Raw genomic sequence first — 20,170 nt, forward strand, 5'->3', positions numbered from 1 at the left:
GGCGGCCTATGAAAGAATTACTACTTTCAATAAGTACACTTAAACGGCTAATTGGGAATAGAAAAACTGTAAAAAGCCCTCTGAGAAAGCCCCCCTCTAACCTTTGATAGTAAGCTTTTCTGTAGTCTGCCTGTTGATGTATTTTCCGTTTGAACTGTGCACAACATGAAGAGACGGAACACTGGCGGCTTGTCACAATGCCCCCCGATGACATCACAATAGCGCTGCTGCCTAGAAAACAAGCTGCGCAGAAGAAGTTGTTCTTTGGGTGGGAGGGTGGGCTAGTGGAAGGAGGGGGCAATCTCTTTTTTTCCCGGGTGGTAGGGGGATGACAGGAGAAGGGAAGCGGGTGGTGAGAAAGGTACAGAGGGCAGGGTTTGGGGGCTGGGAAGGAAAGGGAAAAGATTAGGGTTTGGGGATGATGAAAGGGCTTTCTACGGGTAAGGATGGCAAAGGGTGGCAGTGACGGAAAGTCAGGCAACCTGTCCTGTCCGTCTTTTTGTATCGTGAATTGGAAAGACTGCAAGGGGGAGGGGAGTTGCTTGCGCCCTAAAGGAGGAGTTATTCAGATTCATTGCAGTGGGCGGCGGCTGCAAAACGCACCATTCTTCTTGTTTTGGCTCTGCAAAGCAGCCTTTTCAAGGGTTGGCTTGGGTGACAAAATGTCTTGTGTAGGCGTGGGTTTGTCTCCCTCTCGCTCTCTCTCCCTAAGATGTGTCCGGCATAGGCCAGGGTGCCACTCGAGGCCCAAACCAATTCTGGTTATCGCTTCTCGGCCTTTTGGCTAAGATCAAGTGTAGTATCTGTTCTTATCAGTTTAATATCTGATACGTCCCCTATCTGGGGACCATATATTAAATGGATTTTTAGAACAGGGAGATGGAAAAAGAGCTTGCTCTGTCCACTCCACGCATTGACCTGGTATTGCAGTACCTCCAGGAACGGTGCACCCCTTCTTAACCCAGTTTCCAAAAGCAGAACTCAATTCACCTGATTCATATTAGCCCGATTTAATGAATTGGAAGAAAGCATACGTCTTCATATGCACCTCAATTTGGCCCATTCACTTTTCACACTTCCTCCTTTTGTTTTTTATCTTTCACACTTTTGACTTTCTTTATTCATCCAAATAGCAAACTCATCACCACTCAACCTGACCAACTCGGCTATGTCCCCGTGCTGCAGTTCTCTGTCTTATCTAGATCATTTGCAATTGAATGGAATAGATCCCTTTTGGACAAAGTGGATTCACCTGCTGCTGCAGTGACCACAGGTGTGATAACATCTAGAATTGGCATCTGGTGCGATCTCTCCGCTTCCACTCCAAAGAAAGTTACCTGTTTATTCCTATCATGCATTGGTTTTTGGGGTTTTCTTTGAGTAATGATGATCTCTTTAGTAGTCTGTTGGCGCCCTCTCCTGGAGGAATAGTTTGCTTGCTCTTGGACATTCTAAAAGAGAGGTCATGATAGACATTGAGCTTCTGAGCTCAATTGGGGACAGTCATGGGTGATGAATGTTTGCAACCTACTGCGAAGCCTCATACCGCAATATAAGGAACGTCAAATACTAAGAAAGGGCGGCCTATGAAAGAATTACTACTTTCAATAAGTACACTTAAACGGCTAATTGGGAATAGAAAAACTGTAAAAAGCCCTCTGAGAAAGCCCCCCTCTAACCTTTGATAGTAAGCTTTTCTGTAGTCTGCCTGTTGATGTATTTTCCGTTTGAACTGTGCACAACATGAAGAGACGGAACACTGGCGGCTTGTCACAATGCCCCCCGATGACATCACAATAGCGCTGCTGCCTAGAAAACAAGCTGCGCAGAAGAAGTTGTTCTTTGGGTGGGAGGGTGGGCTAGTGGAAGGAGGGGGCAATCTCTTTTTTTCCCGGGTGGTAGGGGGATGACAGGAGAAGGGAAGCGGGTGGTGAGAAAGGTACAGAGGGCAGGGTTTGGGGGCTGGGAAGGAAAGGGAAAAGATTAGGGTTTGGGGATGATGAAAGGGCTTTCTACGGGTAAGGATGGCAAAGGGTGGCAGTGACGGAAAGTCAGGCAACCTGTCCTGTCCGTCTTTTTGTATCGTGAATTGGAAAGACTGCAAGGGGGAGGGGAGTTGCTTGCGCCCTAAAGGAGGAGTTATTCAGATTCATTGCAGTGGGCGGCGGCTGCAAAACGCACCATTCTTCTTGTTTTGGCTCTGCAAAGCAGCCTTTTCAAGGGTTGGCTTGGGTGACAAAATGTCTTGTGTAGGCGTGGGTTTGTCTCCCTCTCGCTCTCTCTCCCTAAGATGTGTCCGGCATAGGCCAGGGTGCCACTCGAGGCCCAAACCAATTCTGGTTATCGCTTCTCGGCCTTTTGGCTAAGATCAAGTGTAGTATCTGTTCTTATCAGTTTAATATCTGATACGTCCCCTATCTGGGGACCATATATTAAATGGATTTTTAGAACAGGGAGATGGAAAAAGAGCTTGCTCTGTCCACTCCACGCATTGACCTGGTATTGCAGTACCTCCAGGAACGGTGCACCCCTTCTTAACCCAGTTTCCAAAAGCAGAACTCAATTCACCTGATTCATATTAGCCCGATTTAATGAATTGGAAGAAAGCATACGTCTTCATATGCACCTCAATTTGGCCCATTCACTTTTCACACTTCCTCCTTTTGTTTTTTATCTTTCACACTTTTGACTTTCTTTATTCATCCAAATAGCAAACTCATCACCACTCAACCTGACCAACTCGGCTATGTCCCCGTGCTGCAGTTCTCTGTCTTATCTAGATCATTTGCAATTGAATGGAATAGATCCCTTTTGGACAAAGTGGATTCACCTGCTGCTGCAGTGACCACAGGTGTGATAACATCTAGAATTGGCATCTGGTGCGATCTCTCCGCTTCCACTCCAAAGAAAGTTACCTGTTTATTCCTATCATGCATTGGTTTTTGGGGTTTTCTTTGAGTAATGATGATCTCTTTAGTAGTCTGTTGGCGCCCTCTCCTGGAGGAATAGTTTGCTTGCTCTTGGACATTCTAAAAGAGAGGTCATGATAGACATTGAGCTTCTGAGCTCAATTGGGGACAGTCATGGGTGATGAATGTTTGCAACCTACTGCGAAGCCTCATACCGCAATATAAGGAACGTCAAATACTAAGAAAGGGCGGCCTATGAAAGAATTACTACTTTCAATAAGTACACTTAAACGGCTAATTGGGAATAGAAAAACTGTAAAAAGCCCTCTGAGAAAGCCCCCCTCTAACCTTTGATAGTAAGCTTTTCTGTAGTCTGCCTGTTGATGTATTTTCCGTTTGAACTGTGCACAACATGAAGAGACGGAACACTGGCGGCTTGTCACAATGCCCCCCGATGACATCACAATAGCGCTGCTGCCTAGAAAACAAGCTGCGCAGAAGAAGTTGTTCTTTGGGTGGGAGGGTGGGCTAGTGGAAGGAGGGGGCAATCTCTTTTTTTCCCGGGTGGTAGGGGGATGACAGGAGAAGGGAAGCGGGTGGTGAGAAAGGTACAGAGGGCAGGGTTTGGGGGCTGGGAAGGAAAGGGAAAAGATTAGGGTTTGGGGATGATGAAAGGGCTTTCTACGGGTAAGGATGGCAAAGGGTGGCAGTGACGGAAAGTCAGGCAACCTGTCCTGTCCGTCTTTTTGTATCGTGAATTGGAAAGACTGCAAGGGGGAGGGGAGTTGCTTGCGCCCTAAAGGAGGAGTTATTCAGATTCATTGCAGTGGGCGGCGGCTGCAAAACGCACCATTCTTCTTGTTTTGGCTCTGCAAAGCAGCCTTTTCAAGGGTTGGCTTGGGTGACAAAATGTCTTGTGTAGGCGTGGGTTTGTCTCCCTCTCGCTCTCTCTCCCTAAGATGTGTCCGGCATAGGCCAGGGTGCCACTCGAGGCCCAAACCAATTCTGGTTATCGCTTCTCGGCCTTTTGGCTAAGATCAAGTGTAGTATCTGTTCTTATCAGTTTAATATCTGATACGTCCCCTATCTGGGGACCATATATTAAATGGATTTTTAGAACAGGGAGATGGAAAAAGAGCTTGCTCTGTCCACTCCACGCATTGACCTGGTATTGCAGTACCTCCAGGAACGGTGCACCCCTTCTTAACCCAGTTTCCAAAAGCAGAACTCAATTCACCTGATTCATATTAGCCCGATTTAATGAATTGGAAGAAAGCATACGTCTTCATATGCACCTCAATTTGGCCCATTCACTTTTCACACTTCCTCCTTTTGTTTTTTATCTTTCACACTTTTGACTTTCTTTATTCATCCAAATAGCAAACTCATCACCACTCAACCTGACCAACTCGGCTATGTCCCCGTGCTGCAGTTCTCTGTCTTATCTAGATCATTTGCAATTGAATGGAATAGATCCCTTTTGGACAAAGTGGATTCACCTGCTGCTGCAGTGACCACAGGTGTGATAACATCTAGAATTGGCATCTGGTGCGATCTCTCCGCTTCCACTCCAAAGAAAGTTACCTGTTTATTCCTATCATGCATTGGTTTTTGGGGTTTTCTTTGAGTAATGATGATCTCTTTAGTAGTCTGTTGGCGCCCTCTCCTGGAGGAATAGTTTGCTTGCTCTTGGACATTCTAAAAGAGAGGTCATGATAGACATTGAGCTTCTGAGCTCAATTGGGGACAGTCATGGGTGATGAATGTTTGCAACCTACTGCGAAGCCTCATACCGCAATATAAGGAACGTCAAATACTAAGAAAGGGCGGCCTATGAAAGAATTACTACTTTCAATAAGTACACTTAAACGGCTAATTGGGAATAGAAAAACTGTAAAAAGCCCTCTGAGAAAGCCCCCCTCTAACCTTTGATAGTAAGCTTTTCTGTAGTCTGCCTGTTGATGTATTTTCCGTTTGAACTGTGCACAACATGAAGAGACGGAACACTGGCGGCTTGTCACAATGCCCCCCGATGACATCACAATAGCGCTGCTGCCTAGAAAACAAGCTGCGCAGAAGAAGTTGTTCTTTGGGTGGGAGGGTGGGCTAGTGGAAGGAGGGGGCAATCTCTTTTTTTCCCGGGTGGTAGGGGGATGACAGGAGAAGGGAAGCGGGTGGTGAGAAAGGTACAGAGGGCAGGGTTTGGGGGCTGGGAAGGAAAGGGAAAAGATTAGGGTTTGGGGATGATGAAAGGGCTTTCTACGGGTAAGGATGGCAAAGGGTGGCAGTGACGGAAAGTCAGGCAACCTGTCCTGTCCGTCTTTTTGTATCGTGAATTGGAAAGACTGCAAGGGGGAGGGGAGTTGCTTGCGCCCTAAAGGAGGAGTTATTCAGATTCATTGCAGTGGGCGGCGGCTGCAAAACGCACCATTCTTCTTGTTTTGGCTCTGCAAAGCAGCCTTTTCAAGGGTTGGCTTGGGTGACAAAATGTCTTGTGTAGGCGTGGGTTTGTCTCCCTCTCGCTCTCTCTCCCTAAGATGTGTCCGGCATAGGCCAGGGTGCCACTCGAGGCCCAAACCAATTCTGGTTATCGCTTCTCGGCCTTTTGGCTAAGATCAAGTGTAGTATCTGTTCTTATCAGTTTAATATCTGATACGTCCCCTATCTGGGGACCATATATTAAATGGATTTTTAGAACAGGGAGATGGAAAAAGAGCTTGCTCTGTCCACTCCACGCATTGACCTGGTATTGCAGTACCTCCAGGAACGGTGCACCCCTTCTTAACCCAGTTTCCAAAAGCAGAACTCAATTCACCTGATTCATATTAGCCCGATTTAATGAATTGGAAGAAAGCATACGTCTTCATATGCACCTCAATTTGGCCCATTCACTTTTCACACTTCCTCCTTTTGTTTTTTATCTTTCACACTTTTGACTTTCTTTATTCATCCAAATAGCAAACTCATCACCACTCAACCTGACCAACTCGGCTATGTCCCCGTGCTGCAGTTCTCTGTCTTATCTAGATCATTTGCAATTGAATGGAATAGATCCCTTTTGGACAAAGTGGATTCACCTGCTGCTGCAGTGACCACAGGTGTGATAACATCTAGAATTGGCATCTGGTGCGATCTCTCCGCTTCCACTCCAAAGAAAGTTACCTGTTTATTCCTATCATGCATTGGTTTTTGGGGTTTTCTTTGAGTAATGATGATCTCTTTAGTAGTCTGTTGGCGCCCTCTCCTGGAGGAATAGTTTGCTTGCTCTTGGACATTCTAAAAGAGAGGTCATGATAGACATTGAGCTTCTGAGCTCAATTGGGGACAGTCATGGGTGATGAATGTTTGCAACCTACTGCGAAGCCTCATACCGCAATATAAGGAACGTCAAATACTAAGAAAGGGCGGCCTATGAAAGAATTACTACTTTCAATAAGTACACTTAAACGGCTAATTGGGAATAGAAAAACTGTAAAAAGCCCTCTGAGAAAGCCCCCCTCTAACCTTTGATAGTAAGCTTTTCTGTAGTCTGCCTGTTGATGTATTTTCCGTTTGAACTGTGCACAACATGAAGAGACGGAACACTGGCGGCTTGTCACAATGCCCCCCGATGACATCACAATAGCGCTGCTGCCTAGAAAACAAGCTGCGCAGAAGAAGTTGTTCTTTGGGTGGGAGGGTGGGCTAGTGGAAGGAGGGGGCAATCTCTTTTTTTCCCGGGTGGTAGGGGGATGACAGGAGAAGGGAAGCGGGTGGTGAGAAAGGTACAGAGGGCAGGGTTTGGGGGCTGGGAAGGAAAGGGAAAAGATTAGGGTTTGGGGATGATGAAAGGGCTTTCTACGGGTAAGGATGGCAAAGGGTGGCAGTGACGGAAAGTCAGGCAACCTGTCCTGTCCGTCTTTTTGTATCGTGAATTGGAAAGACTGCAAGGGGGAGGGGAGTTGCTTGCGCCCTAAAGGAGGAGTTATTCAGATTCATTGCAGTGGGCGGCGGCTGCAAAACGCACCATTCTTCTTGTTTTGGCTCTGCAAAGCAGCCTTTTCAAGGGTTGGCTTGGGTGACAAAATGTCTTGTGTAGGCGTGGGTTTGTCTCCCTCTCGCTCTCTCTCCCTAAGATGTGTCCGGCATAGGCCAGGGTGCCACTCGAGGCCCAAACCAATTCTGGTTATCGCTTCTCGGCCTTTTGGCTAAGATCAAGTGTAGTATCTGTTCTTATCAGTTTAATATCTGATACGTCCCCTATCTGGGGACCATATATTAAATGGATTTTTAGAACAGGGAGATGGAAAAAGAGCTTGCTCTGTCCACTCCACGCATTGACCTGGTATTGCAGTACCTCCAGGAACGGTGCACCCCTTCTTAACCCAGTTTCCAAAAGCAGAACTCAATTCACCTGATTCATATTAGCCCGATTTAATGAATTGGAAGAAAGCATACGTCTTCATATGCACCTCAATTTGGCCCATTCACTTTTCACACTTCCTCCTTTTGTTTTTTATCTTTCACACTTTTGACTTTCTTTATTCATCCAAATAGCAAACTCATCACCACTCAACCTGACCAACTCGGCTATGTCCCCGTGCTGCAGTTCTCTGTCTTATCTAGATCATTTGCAATTGAATGGAATAGATCCCTTTTGGACAAAGTGGATTCACCTGCTGCTGCAGTGACCACAGGTGTGATAACATCTAGAATTGGCATCTGGTGCGATCTCTCCGCTTCCACTCCAAAGAAAGTTACCTGTTTATTCCTATCATGCATTGGTTTTTGGGGTTTTCTTTGAGTAATGATGATCTCTTTAGTAGTCTGTTGGCGCCCTCTCCTGGAGGAATAGTTTGCTTGCTCTTGGACATTCTAAAAGAGAGGTCATGATAGACATTGAGCTTCTGAGCTCAATTGGGGACAGTCATGGGTGATGAATGTTTGCAACCTACTGCGAAGCCTCATACCGCAATATAAGGAACGTCAAATACTAAGAAAGGGCGGCCTATGAAAGAATTACTACTTTCAATAAGTACACTTAAACGGCTAATTGGGAATAGAAAAACTGTAAAAAGCCCTCTGAGAAAGCCCCCCTCTAACCTTTGATAGTAAGCTTTTCTGTAGTCTGCCTGTTGATGTATTTTCCGTTTGAACTGTGCACAACATGAAGAGACGGAACACTGGCGGCTTGTCACAATGCCCCCCGATGACATCACAATAGCGCTGCTGCCTAGAAAACAAGCTGCGCAGAAGAAGTTGTTCTTTGGGTGGGAGGGTGGGCTAGTGGAAGGAGGGGGCAATCTCTTTTTTTCCCGGGTGGTAGGGGGATGACAGGAGAAGGGAAGCGGGTGGTGAGAAAGGTACAGAGGGCAGGGTTTGGGGGCTGGGAAGGAAAGGGAAAAGATTAGGGTTTGGGGATGATGAAAGGGCTTTCTACGGGTAAGGATGGCAAAGGGTGGCAGTGACGGAAAGTCAGGCAACCTGTCCTGTCCGTCTTTTTGTATCGTGAATTGGAAAGACTGCAAGGGGGAGGGGAGTTGCTTGCGCCCTAAAGGAGGAGTTATTCAGATTCATTGCAGTGGGCGGCGGCTGCAAAACGCACCATTCTTCTTGTTTTGGCTCTGCAAAGCAGCCTTTTCAAGGGTTGGCTTGGGTGACAAAATGTCTTGTGTAGGCGTGGGTTTGTCTCCCTCTCGCTCTCTCTCCCTAAGATGTGTCCGGCATAGGCCAGGGTGCCACTCGAGGCCCAAACCAATTCTGGTTATCGCTTCTCGGCCTTTTGGCTAAGATCAAGTGTAGTATCTGTTCTTATCAGTTTAATATCTGATACGTCCCCTATCTGGGGACCATATATTAAATGGATTTTTAGAACAGGGAGATGGAAAAAGAGCTTGCTCTGTCCACTCCACGCATTGACCTGGTATTGCAGTACCTCCAGGAACGGTGCACCCCTTCTTAACCCAGTTTCCAAAAGCAGAACTCAATTCACCTGATTCATATTAGCCCGATTTAATGAATTGGAAGAAAGCATACGTCTTCATATGCACCTCAATTTGGCCCATTCACTTTTCACACTTCCTCCTTTTGTTTTTTATCTTTCACACTTTTGACTTTCTTTATTCATCCAAATAGCAAACTCATCACCACTCAACCTGACCAACTCGGCTATGTCCCCGTGCTGCAGTTCTCTGTCTTATCTAGATCATTTGCAATTGAATGGAATAGATCCCTTTTGGACAAAGTGGATTCACCTGCTGCTGCAGTGACCACAGGTGTGATAACATCTAGAATTGGCATCTGGTGCGATCTCTCCGCTTCCACTCCAAAGAAAGTTACCTGTTTATTCCTATCATGCATTGGTTTTTGGGGTTTTCTTTGAGTAATGATGATCTCTTTAGTAGTCTGTTGGCGCCCTCTCCTGGAGGAATAGTTTGCTTGCTCTTGGACATTCTAAAAGAGAGGTCATGATAGACATTGAGCTTCTGAGCTCAATTGGGGACAGTCATGGGTGATGAATGTTTGCAACCTACTGCGAAGCCTCATACCGCAATATAAGGAACGTCAAATACTAAGAAAGGGCGGCCTATGAAAGAATTACTACTTTCAATAAGTACACTTAAACGGCTAATTGGGAATAGAAAAACTGTAAAAAGCCCTCTGAGAAAGCCCCCCTCTAACCTTTGATAGTAAGCTTTTCTGTAGTCTGCCTGTTGATGTATTTTCCGTTTGAACTGTGCACAACATGAAGAGACGGAACACTGGCGGCTTGTCACAATGCCCCCCGATGACATCACAATAGCGCTGCTGCCTAGAAAACAAGCTGCGCAGAAGAAGTTGTTCTTTGGGTGGGAGGGTGGGCTAGTGGAAGGAGGGGGCAATCTCTTTTTTTCCCGGGTGGTAGGGGGATGACAGGAGAAGGGAAGCGGGTGGTGAGAAAGGTACAGAGGGCAGGGTTTGGGGGCTGGGAAGGAAAGGGAAAAGATTAGGGTTTGGGGATGATGAAAGGGCTTTCTACGGGTAAGGATGGCAAAGGGTGGCAGTGACGGAAAGTCAGGCAACCTGTCCTGTCCGTCTTTTTGTATCGTGAATTGGAAAGACTGCAAGGGGGAGGGGAGTTGCTTGCGCCCTAAAGGAGGAGTTATTCAGATTCATTGCAGTGGGCGGCGGCTGCAAAACGCACCATTCTTCTTGTTTTGGCTCTGCAAAGCAGCCTTTTCAAGGGTTGGCTTGGGTGACAAAATGTCTTGTGTAGGCGTGGGTTTGTCTCCCTCTCGCTCTCTCTCCCTAAGATGTGTCCGGCATAGGCCAGGGTGCCACTCGAGGCCCAAACCAATTCTGGTTATCGCTTCTCGGCCTTTTGGCTAAGATCAAGTGTAGTATCTGTTCTTATCAGTTTAATATCTGATACGTCCCCTATCTGGGGACCATATATTAAATGGATTTTTAGAACAGGGAGATGGAAAAAGAGCTTGCTCTGTCCACTCCACGCATTGACCTGGTATTGCAGTACCTCCAGGAACGGTGCACCCCTTCTTAACCCAGTTTCCAAAAGCAGAACTCAATTCACCTGATTCATATTAGCCCGATTTAATGAATTGGAAGAAAGCATACGTCTTCATATGCACCTCAATTTGGCCCATTCACTTTTCACACTTCCTCCTTTTGTTTTTTATCTTTCACACTTTTGACTTTCTTTATTCATCCAAATAGCAAACTCATCACCACTCAACCTGACCAACTCGGCTATGTCCCCGTGCTGCAGTTCTCTGTCTTATCTAGATCATTTGCAATTGAATGGAATAGATCCCTTTTGGACAAAGTGGATTCACCTGCTGCTGCAGTGACCACAGGTGTGATAACATCTAGAATTGGCATCTGGTGCGATCTCTCCGCTTCCACTCCAAAGAAAGTTACCTGTTTATTCCTATCATGCATTGGTTTTTGGGGTTTTCTTTGAGTAATGATGATCTCTTTAGTAGTCTGTTGGCGCCCTCTCCTGGAGGAATAGTTTGCTTGCTCTTGGACATTCTAAAAGAGAGGTCATGATAGACATTGAGCTTCTGAGCTCAATTGGGGACAGTCATGGGTGATGAATGTTTGCAACCTACTGCGAAGCCTCATACCGCAATATAAGGAACGTCAAATACTAAGAAAGGGCGGCCTATGAAAGAATTACTACTTTCAATAAGTACACTTAAACGGCTAATTGGGAATAGAAAAACTGTAAAAAGCCCTCTGAGAAAGCCCCCCTCTAACCTTTGATAGTAAGCTTTTCTGTAGTCTGCCTGTTGATGTATTTTCCGTTTGAACTGTGCACAACATGAAGAGACGGAACACTGGCGGCTTGTCACAATGCCCCCCGATGACATCACAATAGCGCTGCTGCCTAGAAAACAAGCTGCGCAGAAGAAGTTGTTCTTTGGGTGGGAGGGTGGGCTAGTGGAAGGAGGGGGCAATCTCTTTTTTTCCCGGGTGGTAGGGGGATGACAGGAGAAGGGAAGCGGGTGGTGAGAAAGGTACAGAGGGCAGGGTTTGGGGGCTGGGAAGGAAAGGGAAAAGATTAGGGTTTGGGGATGATGAAAGGGCTTTCTACGGGTAAGGATGGCAAAGGGTGGCAGTGACGGAAAGTCAGGCAACCTGTCCTGTCCGTCTTTTTGTATCGTGAATTGGAAAGACTGCAAGGGGGAGGGGAGTTGCTTGCGCCCTAAAGGAGGAGTTATTCAGATTCATTGCAGTGGGCGGCGGCTGCAAAACGCACCATTCTTCTTGTTTTGGCTCTGCAAAGCAGCCTTTTCAAGGGTTGGCTTGGGTGACAAAATGTCTTGTGTAGGCGTGGGTTTGTCTCCCTCTCGCTCTCTCTCCCTAAGATGTGTCCGGCATAGGCCAGGGTGCCACTCGAGGCCCAAACCAATTCTGGTTATCGCTTCTCGGCCTTTTGGCTAAGATCAAGTGTAGTCCCTTCATTGGGTTTGCCTTGGTCTTGGCTGGGAGGGGCCCGGGCTTGCACAACCGCCGGCCTCGGGGATTGTTGCGCCTTTTGGTGCTTACGTCCCCTTATGGCTGGTGGTTCCTGGGCTCGGGAGGCGATCACCTGCGGCACTGCGCTTTTGTGTGGTGGCCGATGACCGTTTTCTGAAATTTGCGGATGAAATCTCATCTGTTCTTATCAGTTTAATATCTGATACGTCCCCTATCTGGGGACCATATATTAAATGGATTTTTAGAACAGGGAGATGGAAAAAGAGCTTGCTCTGTCCACTCCACGCATTGACCTGGTATTGCAGTACCTCCAGGAACGGTGCACCCCTTCTTAACCCAGTTTCCAAAAGCAGAACTCAATTCACCTGATTCATATTAGCCCGATTTAATGAATTGGAAGAAAGCATACGTCTTCATATGCACCTCAATTTGGCCCATTCACTTTTCACACTTCCTCCTTTTGTTTTTTATCTTTCACACTTTTGACTTTCTTTATTCATCCAAATAGCAAACTCATCACCACTCAACCTGACCAACTCGGCTATGTCCCCGTGCTGCAGTTCTCTGTCTTATCTAGATCATTTGCAATTGAATGGAATAGATCCCTTTTGGACAAAGTGGATTCACCTGCTGCTGCAGTGACCACAGGTGTGATAACATCTAGAATTGGCATCTGGTGCGATCTCTCCGCTTCCACTCCAAAGAAAGTTACCTGTTTATTCCTATCATGCATTGGTTTTTGGGGTTTTCTTTGAGTAATGATGATCTCTTTAGTAGTCTGTTGGCGCCCTCTCCTGGAGGAATAGTTTGCTTGCTCTTGGACATTCTAAAAGAGAGGTCATGATAGACATTGAGCTTCTGAGCTCAATTGGGGACAGTCATGGGTGATGAATGTTTGCAACCTACTGCGAAGCCTCATACCGCAATATAAGGAACGTCAAATACTAAGAAAGGGCGGCCTATGAAAGAATTACTACTTTCAATAAGTACACTTAAACGGCTAATTGGGAATAGAAAAACTGTAAAAAGCCCTCTGAGAAAGCCCCCCTCTAACCTTTGATAGTAAGCTTTTCTGTAGTCTGCCTGTTGATGTATTTTCCGTTTGAACTGTGCACAACATGAAGAGACGGAACACTGGCGGCTTGTCACAATGCCCCCCGATGACATCACAATAGCGCTGCTGCCTAGAAAACAAGCTGCGCAGAAGAAGTTGTTCTTTGGGTGGGAGGGTGGGCTAGTGGAAGGAGGGGGCAATCTCTTTTTTTCCCGGGTGGTAGGGGGATGACAGGAGAAGGGAAGCGGGTGGTGAGAAAGGTACAGAGGGCAGGGTTTGGGGGCTGGGAAGGAAAGGGAAAAGATTAGGGTTTGGGGATGATGAAAGGGCTTTCTACGGGTAAGGATGGCAAAGGGTGGCAGTGACGGAAAGTCAGGCAACCTGTCCTGTCCGTCTTTTTGTATCGTGAATTGGAAAGACTGCAAGGGGGAGGGGAGTTGCTTGCGCCCTAAAGGAGGAGTTATTCAGATTCATTGCAGTGGGCGGCGGCTGCAAAACGCACCATTCTTCTTGTTTTGGCTCTGCAAAGCAGCCTTTTCAAGGGTTGGCTTGGGTGACAAAATGTCTTGTGTAGGCGTGGGTTTGTCTCCCTCTCGCTCTCTCTCCCTAAGATGTGTCCGGCATAGGCCAGGGTGCCACTCGAGGCCCAAACCAATTCTGGTTATCGCTTCTCGGCCTTTTGGCTAAGATCAAGTGTAGTGTTGTTCGAAGAGGTGGTTTAAGCTCCAGGCCACCTTAGTACAATGATACAATGCACACTGGAAGGTTGCGCTTGCTAGTACTCTGGGTGGATAGTATATTCATCTAGAGGAAAACATGGCCCTACCAGGATCGAGGCTATTAGACTGAGTAAGGGTGGGGGGCTATGGTACAACGTGCCCCAGGACTGACGACCCTGGAGTGAGTCTGAGCTTGCTGGCTTGGGACCCCGGCAAGCCTTGGGCTCTGTAGCACACCGTACCTTGCCTTTTCATACTTTTTGAGCATATTACCCTATCCCGGCCTTCTGGCTAGGAAGGGAAATTTTTATAATCCCGGTCGAAGGTCTGGTCAGCTTTGGGCTGAGAAACCAACACCCGGTTGGAGGTCTGGGTCAGCTTCGGCTGAGAAACCAACACCCGGTTGGAGGTCTGGGTCAGCTTCGGCTGAGAAACCAACACCCGGTTGGAGGTCCGGTTAGCCTTGGGCTGAGAAACCAACACCGGTTGACGGTCCGGGCAGTTTCGGCTGCGAAACCAACAACTAGTAGCTCTCTACTCCACTTGGGTAAGATGCCTGGGTGGACGCTGGGAGCAACGACAAGGCTCAACCAGGCTTCGGCTTGGGGGAGCACCGAAGATCCCTGACCCTTGCTGTGGCCTTCTGGCTCGGAGGGACGGGGTTGATTTTTGGGGACCCTCTCCTCACGGTGGGGTCCACACGAATCCTAGCCTTTGCACTGTTTTTGGTGTGACTTCGGTCATGCATTTTTTGTGGTGCTTTGGAAAGCTTCATTAAATCAAAAAATCTGTTCTTATCAGTTTAATATCTGATACGTCCCCTATCTGGGGACCATATATTAAATGGATTTTTAGAACAGGGAGATGGAAAAAGAGCTTGCTCTGTCCACTCCACGCATTGACCTGGTATTGCAGTACCTCCAGGAACGGTGCACCCCTTCTTAACCCAGTTTCCAAAAGCAGAACTCAATTCACCTGATTCATATTAGCCCGATTTAATGAATTGGAAGAAAGCATACGTCTTCATATGCACCTCAATTTGGCCCATTCACTTTTCACACTTCCTCCTTTTGTTTTTTATCTTTCACACTTTTGACTTTCTTTATTCATCCAAATAGCAAACTCATCACCACTCAACCTGACCAACTCGGCTATGTCCCCGTGCTGCAGTTCTCTGTCTTATCTAGATCATTTGCAATTGAATGGAATAGATCCCTTTTGGACAAAGTGGATTCACCTGCTGCTGCAGTGACCACAGGTGTGATAACATCTAGAATTGGCATCTGGTGCGATCTCTCCGCTTCCACTCCAAAGAAAGTTACCTGTTTATTCCTATCATGCATTGGTTTTTGGGGTTTTCTTTGAGTAATGATGATCTCTTTAGTAGTCTGTTGGCGCCCTCTCCTGGAGGAATAGTTTGCTTGCTCTTGGACATTCTAAAAGAGAGGTCATGATAGACATTGAGCTTCTGAGCTCAATTGGGGACAGTCATGGGTGATGAATGTTTGCAACCTACTGCGAAGCCTCATACCGCAATATAAGGAACGTCAAATACTAAGAAAGGGCGGCCTATGAAAGAATTACTACTTTCAATAAGTACACTTAAACGGCTAATTGGGAATAGAAAAACTGTAAAAAGCCCTCTGAGAAAGCCCCCCTCTAACCTTTGATAGTAAGCTTTTCTGTAGTCTGCCTGTTGATGTATTTTCCGTTTGAACTGTGCACAACATGAAGAGACGGAACACTGGCGGCTTGTCACAATGCCCCCCGATGACATCACAATAGCGCTGCTGCCTAGAAAACAAGCTGCGCAGAAGAAGTTGTTCTTTGGGTGGGAGGGTGGGCTAGTGGAAGGAGGGGGCAATCTCTTTTTTTCCCGGGTGGTAGGGGGATGACAGGAGAAGGGAAGCGGGTGGTGAGAAAGGTACAGAGGGCAGGGTTTGGGGGCTGGGAAGGAAAGGGAAAAGATTAGGGTTTGGGGATGATGAAAGGGCTTTCTACGGGTAAGGATGGCAAAGGGTGGCAGTGACGGAAAGTCAGGCAACCTGTCCTGTCCGTCTTTTTGTATCGTGAATTGGAAAGACTGCAAGGGGGAGGGGAGTTGCTTGCGCCCTAAAGGAGGAGTTATTCAGATTCATTGCAGTGGGCGGCGGCTGCAAAACGCACCATTCTTCTTGTTTTGGCTCTGCAAAGCAGCCTTTTCAAGGGTTGGCTTGGGTGACAAAATGTCTTGTGTAGGCGTGGGTTTGTCTCCCTCTCGCTCTCTCTCCCTAAGATGTGTCCGGCATAGGCCAGGGTGCCACTCGAGGCCCAAACCAATTCTGGTTATCGCTTCTCGGCCTTTTGGCTAAGATCAAGTGTAGTCCCTTCATTGGGTTTGCCTTGGTCTTGGCTGGGAGGGGCCCGGGCTTGCACAACCGCCGGCCTCGGGGATTGTTGCGCCTTTTGGTGCTTACGTCCCCTTTTGGCTGGTGGTTCCTGGGCTCGGGAGGCGATCGCCCAGGCACTGCGCTTTTGTGTGGTGGCCTGCTGGCCTTCGGGGCTACCTTGATTCTGAAAATTGCGGATGAAATCTCATCTGTTCTTATCAGTTTAATATCTGATACGTCCCCTATCTGGGGACCATATATTAAATGGATTTTTAGAACAGGGAGATGGAAAAAGAGCTTGCTCTGTCCACTCCACGCATTGACCTGGTATTGCAGTACCTCCAGGAACGGTGCACCCCTTCTTAACCCAGTTTCCAAAAGCAGAACTCAATTCACCTGATTCATATTAGCCCGATTTAATGAATTGGAAGAAAGCATACGTCTTCATATGCACCTCAATTTGGCCCATTCACTTTTCACACTTCCTCCTTTTGTTTTTTATCTTTCACACTTTTGACTTTCTTTATTCATCCAAATAGCAAACTCATCACCACTCAACCTGACCAACTCGGCTATGTCCCCGTGCTGCAGTTCTCTGTCTTATCTAGATCATTTGCAATTGAATGGAATAGATCCCTTTTGGACAAAGTGGATTCACCTGCTGCTGCAGTGACCACAGGTGTGATAACATCTAGAATTGGCATCTGGTGCGATCTCTCCGCTTCCACTCCAAAGAAAGTTACCTGTTTATTCCTATCATGCATTGGTTTTTGGGGTTTTCTTTGAGTAATGATGATCTCTTTAGTAGTCTGTTGGCGCCCTCTCCTGGAGGAATAGTTTGCTTGCTCTTGGACATTCTAAAAGAGAGGTCATGATAGACATTGAGCTTCTGAGCTCAATTGGGGACAGTCATGGGTGATGAATGTTTGCAACCTACTGCGAAGCCTCATACCGCAATATAAGGAACGTCAAATACTAAGAAAGGGCGGCCTATGAAAGAATTACTACTTTCAATAAGTACACTTAAACGGCTAATTGGGAATAGAAAAACTGTAAAAAGCCCTCTGAGAAAGCCCCCCTCTAACCTTTGATAGTAAGCTTTTCTGTAGTCTGCCTGTTGATGTATTTTCCGTTTGAACTGTGCACAACATGAAGAGACGGAACACTGGCGGCTTGTCACAATGCCCCCCGATGACATCACAATAGCGCTGCTGCCTAGAAAACAAGCTGCGCAGAAGAAGTTGTTCTTTGGGTGGGAGGGTGGGCTAGTGGAAGGAGGGGGCAATCTCTTTTTTTCCCGGGTGGTAGGGGGATGACAGGAGAAGGGAAGCGGGTGGTGAGAAAGGTACAGAGGGCAGGGTTTGGGGGCTGGGAAGGAAAGGGAAAAGATTAGGGTTTGGGGATGATGAAAGGGCTTTCTACGGGTAAGGATGGCAAAGGGTGGCAGTGACGGAAAGTCAGGCAACCTGTCCTGTCCGTCTTTTTGTATCGTGAATTGGAAAGACTGCAAGGGGGAGGGGAGTTGCTTGCGCCCTAAAGGAGGAGTTATTCAGATTCATTGCAGTGGGCGGCGGCTGCAAAACGCACCATTCTTCTTGTTTTGGCTCTGCAAAGCAGCCTTTTCAAGGGTTGGCTTGGGTGACAAAATGTCTTGTGTAGGCGTGGGTTTGTCTCCCTCTCGCTCTCTCTCCCTAAGATGTGTCCGGCATAGGCCAGGGTGCCACTCGAGGCCCAAACCAATTCTGGTTATCGCTTCTCGGCCTTTTGGCTAAGATCAAGTGTAGTATCTGTTCTTATCAGTTTAATATCTGATACGTCCCCTATCTGGGGACCATATATTAAATGGATTTTTAGAACAGGGAGATGGAAAAAGAGCTTGCTCTGTCCACTCCACGCATTGACCTGGTATTGCAGTACCTCCAGGAACGGTGCACCCCTTCTTAACCCAGTTTCCAAAAGCAGAACTCAATTCACCTGATTCATATTAGCCCGATTTAATGAATTGGAAGAAAGCATACGTCTTCATATGCACCTCAATTTGGCCCATTCACTTTTCACACTTCCTCCTTTTGTTTTTTATCTTTCACACTTTTGACTTTCTTTATTCATCCAAATAGCAAACTCATCACCACTCAACCTGACCAACTCGGCTATGTCCCCGTGCTGCAGTTCTCTGTCTTATCTAGATCATTTGCAATTGAATGGAATAGATCCCTTTTGGACAAAGTGGATTCACCTGCTGCTGCAGTGACCACAGGTGTGATAAGATCTAGAATTGGCATCTGGTGCGATCTCTCCGCTTCCACTCCAAAGAAAGTTACCTGTTTATTCCTATCATGCATTGGTTTTTGGGGTTTTCTTTGAGTAATGATGATCTCTTTAGTAGTCTGTTGGCGCCCTCTCCTGGAGGAATAGTTTGCTTGCTCTTGGACATTCTAAAAGAGAGGTCATGATAGACATTGAGCTTCTGAGCTCAATTGGGGACAGTCATGGGTGATGAATGTTTGCAACCTACTGCGAAGCCTCATACCGCAATATAAGGAACGTCAAATACTAAGAAAGGGCGGCCTATGAAAGAATTACTACTTTCAATAAGTACACTTAAACGGCTAATTGGGAATAGAAAAACTGTAAAAAGCCCTCTGAGAAAGCCCCCCTCTAACCTTTGATAGTAAGCTTTTCTGTAGTCTGCCTGTTGATGTATTTTCCGTTTGAACTGTGCACAACATGAAGAGACGGAACACTGGCGGCTTGTCACAATGCCCCCCGATGACATCACAATAGCGCTGCTGCCTAGAAAACAAGCTGCGCAGAAGAAGTTGTTCTTTGGGTGGGAGGGTGGGCTAGTGGAAGGAGGGGGCAATCTCTTTTTTTCCCGGGTGGTAGGGGGATGACAGGAGAAGGGAAGCGGGTGGTGAGAAAGGTACAGAGGGCAGGGTTTGGGGGCTGGGAAGGAAAGGGAAAAGATTAGGGTTTGGGGATGATGAAAGGGCTTTCTACGGGTAAGGATGGCAAAGGGTGGCAGTGACGGAAAGTCAGGCAACCTGTCCTGTCCGTCTTTTTGTATCGTGAATTGGAAAGACTGCAAGGGGGAGGGGAGTTGCTTGCGCCCTAAAGGAGGAGTTATTCAGATTCATTGCAGTGGGCGGCGGCTGCAAAACGCACCATTCTTCTTGTTTTGGCTCTGCAAAGCAGCCTTTTCAAGGGTTGGCTTGGGTGACAAAATGTCTTGTGTAGGCGTGGGTTTGTCTCCCTCTCGCTCTCTCTCCCTAAGATGTGTCCGGCATAGGCCAGGGTGCCACTCGAGGCCCAAACCAATTCTGGTTATCGCTTCTCGGCCTTTTGGCTAAGATCAAGTGTAGTATCTGTTCTTATCAGTTTAATATCTGATACGTCCCCTATCTGGGGACCATATATTAAATGGATTTTTAGAACAGGGAGATGGAAAAAGAGCTTGCTCTGTCCACTCCACGCATTGACCTGGTATTGCAGTACCTCCAGGAACGGTGCACCCCTTCTTAACCCAGTTTCCAAAAGCAGAACTCAATTCACCTGATTCATATTAGCCCGATTTAATGAATTGGAAGAAAGCATACGTCTTCATATGCACCTCAATTTGGCCCATTCACTTTTCACACTTCCTCCTTTTGTTTTTTATCTTTCACACTTTTGACTTTCTTTATTCATCCAAATAGCAAACTCATCACCACTCAACCTGACCAACTCGGCTATGTCCCCGTGCTGCAGTTCTCTGTCTTATCTAGATCATTTGCAATTGAATGGAATAGATCCCTTTTGGACAAAGTGGATTCACCTGCTGCTGCAGTGACCACAGGTGTGATAAGATCTAGAATTGGCATCTGGTGCGATCTCTCCGCTTCCACTCCAAAGAAAGTTACCTGTTTATTCCTATCATGCATTGGTTTTTGGGGTTTTCTTTGAGTAATGATGATCTCTTTAGTAGTCTGTTGGCGCCCTCTCCTGGAGGAATAGTTTGCTTGCTCTTGGACATTCTAAAAGAGAGGTCATGATAGACATTGAGCTTCTGAGCTCAATTGGGGACAGTCATGGGTGATGAATGTTTGCAACCTACTGCGAAGCCTCATACCGCAATATAAGGAACGTCAAATACTAAGAAAGGGCGGCCTATGAAAGAAT

At 46.9% G+C, this 20,170-nt stretch overlaps 12 non-coding genes across 12 annotated transcripts; all 12 read left to right on the plus strand.

The window, feature by feature from the left end:
- The first annotated feature begins 764 nt into the window (after nt 1-764).
- On the plus strand, nt 765-955 carry LOC142261481 (U2 spliceosomal RNA). Its single transcript, XR_012729112.1, has one exon. It is a non-coding gene; the product is annotated as a U2 spliceosomal RNA (small nuclear RNA).
- A 1,387-nt stretch (nt 956-2,342) lies between these two features.
- On the plus strand, nt 2,343-2,533 carry LOC142261482 (U2 spliceosomal RNA). Its single transcript, XR_012729113.1, has one exon. It is a non-coding gene; the product is annotated as a U2 spliceosomal RNA (small nuclear RNA).
- A 1,387-nt stretch (nt 2,534-3,920) lies between these two features.
- LOC142261484 (U2 spliceosomal RNA) lies at nt 3,921-4,111 on the plus strand. Its single transcript, XR_012729114.1, has one exon. It is a non-coding gene; the product is annotated as a U2 spliceosomal RNA (small nuclear RNA).
- A 1,387-nt stretch (nt 4,112-5,498) lies between these two features.
- On the plus strand, nt 5,499-5,689 carry LOC142261485 (U2 spliceosomal RNA). Its single transcript, XR_012729115.1, has one exon. It is a non-coding gene; the product is annotated as a U2 spliceosomal RNA (small nuclear RNA).
- A 1,387-nt stretch (nt 5,690-7,076) lies between these two features.
- On the plus strand, nt 7,077-7,267 carry LOC142261487 (U2 spliceosomal RNA). The gene has a single exon (XR_012729117.1). It is a non-coding gene; the product is annotated as a U2 spliceosomal RNA (small nuclear RNA).
- A 1,387-nt stretch (nt 7,268-8,654) lies between these two features.
- On the plus strand, nt 8,655-8,845 carry LOC142261488 (U2 spliceosomal RNA). Its single transcript, XR_012729118.1, has one exon. It is a non-coding gene; the product is annotated as a U2 spliceosomal RNA (small nuclear RNA).
- Nucleotides 8,846-10,232: 1,387 nt separating this feature from the next.
- On the plus strand, nt 10,233-10,423 carry LOC142261489 (U2 spliceosomal RNA). The gene has a single exon (XR_012729119.1). It is a non-coding gene; the product is annotated as a U2 spliceosomal RNA (small nuclear RNA).
- A 1,592-nt stretch (nt 10,424-12,015) lies between these two features.
- Nucleotides 12,016-12,200, plus strand: LOC142261564 (U2 spliceosomal RNA). Its single transcript, XR_012729182.1, has one exon. It is a non-coding gene; the product is annotated as a U2 spliceosomal RNA (small nuclear RNA).
- Nucleotides 12,201-14,389: 2,189 nt separating this feature from the next.
- On the plus strand, nt 14,390-14,583 carry LOC142261553 (U2 spliceosomal RNA). Its single transcript, XR_012729172.1, has one exon. It is a non-coding gene; the product is annotated as a U2 spliceosomal RNA (small nuclear RNA).
- A 1,606-nt stretch (nt 14,584-16,189) lies between these two features.
- Nucleotides 16,190-16,373, plus strand: LOC142261572 (U2 spliceosomal RNA). Its single transcript, XR_012729189.1, has one exon. It is a non-coding gene; the product is annotated as a U2 spliceosomal RNA (small nuclear RNA).
- A 1,387-nt stretch (nt 16,374-17,760) lies between these two features.
- Nucleotides 17,761-17,951, plus strand: LOC142261490 (U2 spliceosomal RNA). Its single transcript, XR_012729120.1, has one exon. It is a non-coding gene; the product is annotated as a U2 spliceosomal RNA (small nuclear RNA).
- Nucleotides 17,952-19,338: 1,387 nt separating this feature from the next.
- On the plus strand, nt 19,339-19,529 carry LOC142261491 (U2 spliceosomal RNA). Its single transcript, XR_012729121.1, has one exon. It is a non-coding gene; the product is annotated as a U2 spliceosomal RNA (small nuclear RNA).
- Nucleotides 19,530-20,170: the final 641 nt, after the last annotated feature.

Source organism: Anomaloglossus baeobatrachus, unplaced genomic scaffold (assembly GCF_048569485.1).
Source record: "Anomaloglossus baeobatrachus isolate aAnoBae1 unplaced genomic scaffold, aAnoBae1.hap1 Scaffold_226, whole genome shotgun sequence".
Taxonomy (NCBI): Eukaryota; Metazoa; Chordata; class Amphibia; order Anura; family Aromobatidae; genus Anomaloglossus; species Anomaloglossus baeobatrachus.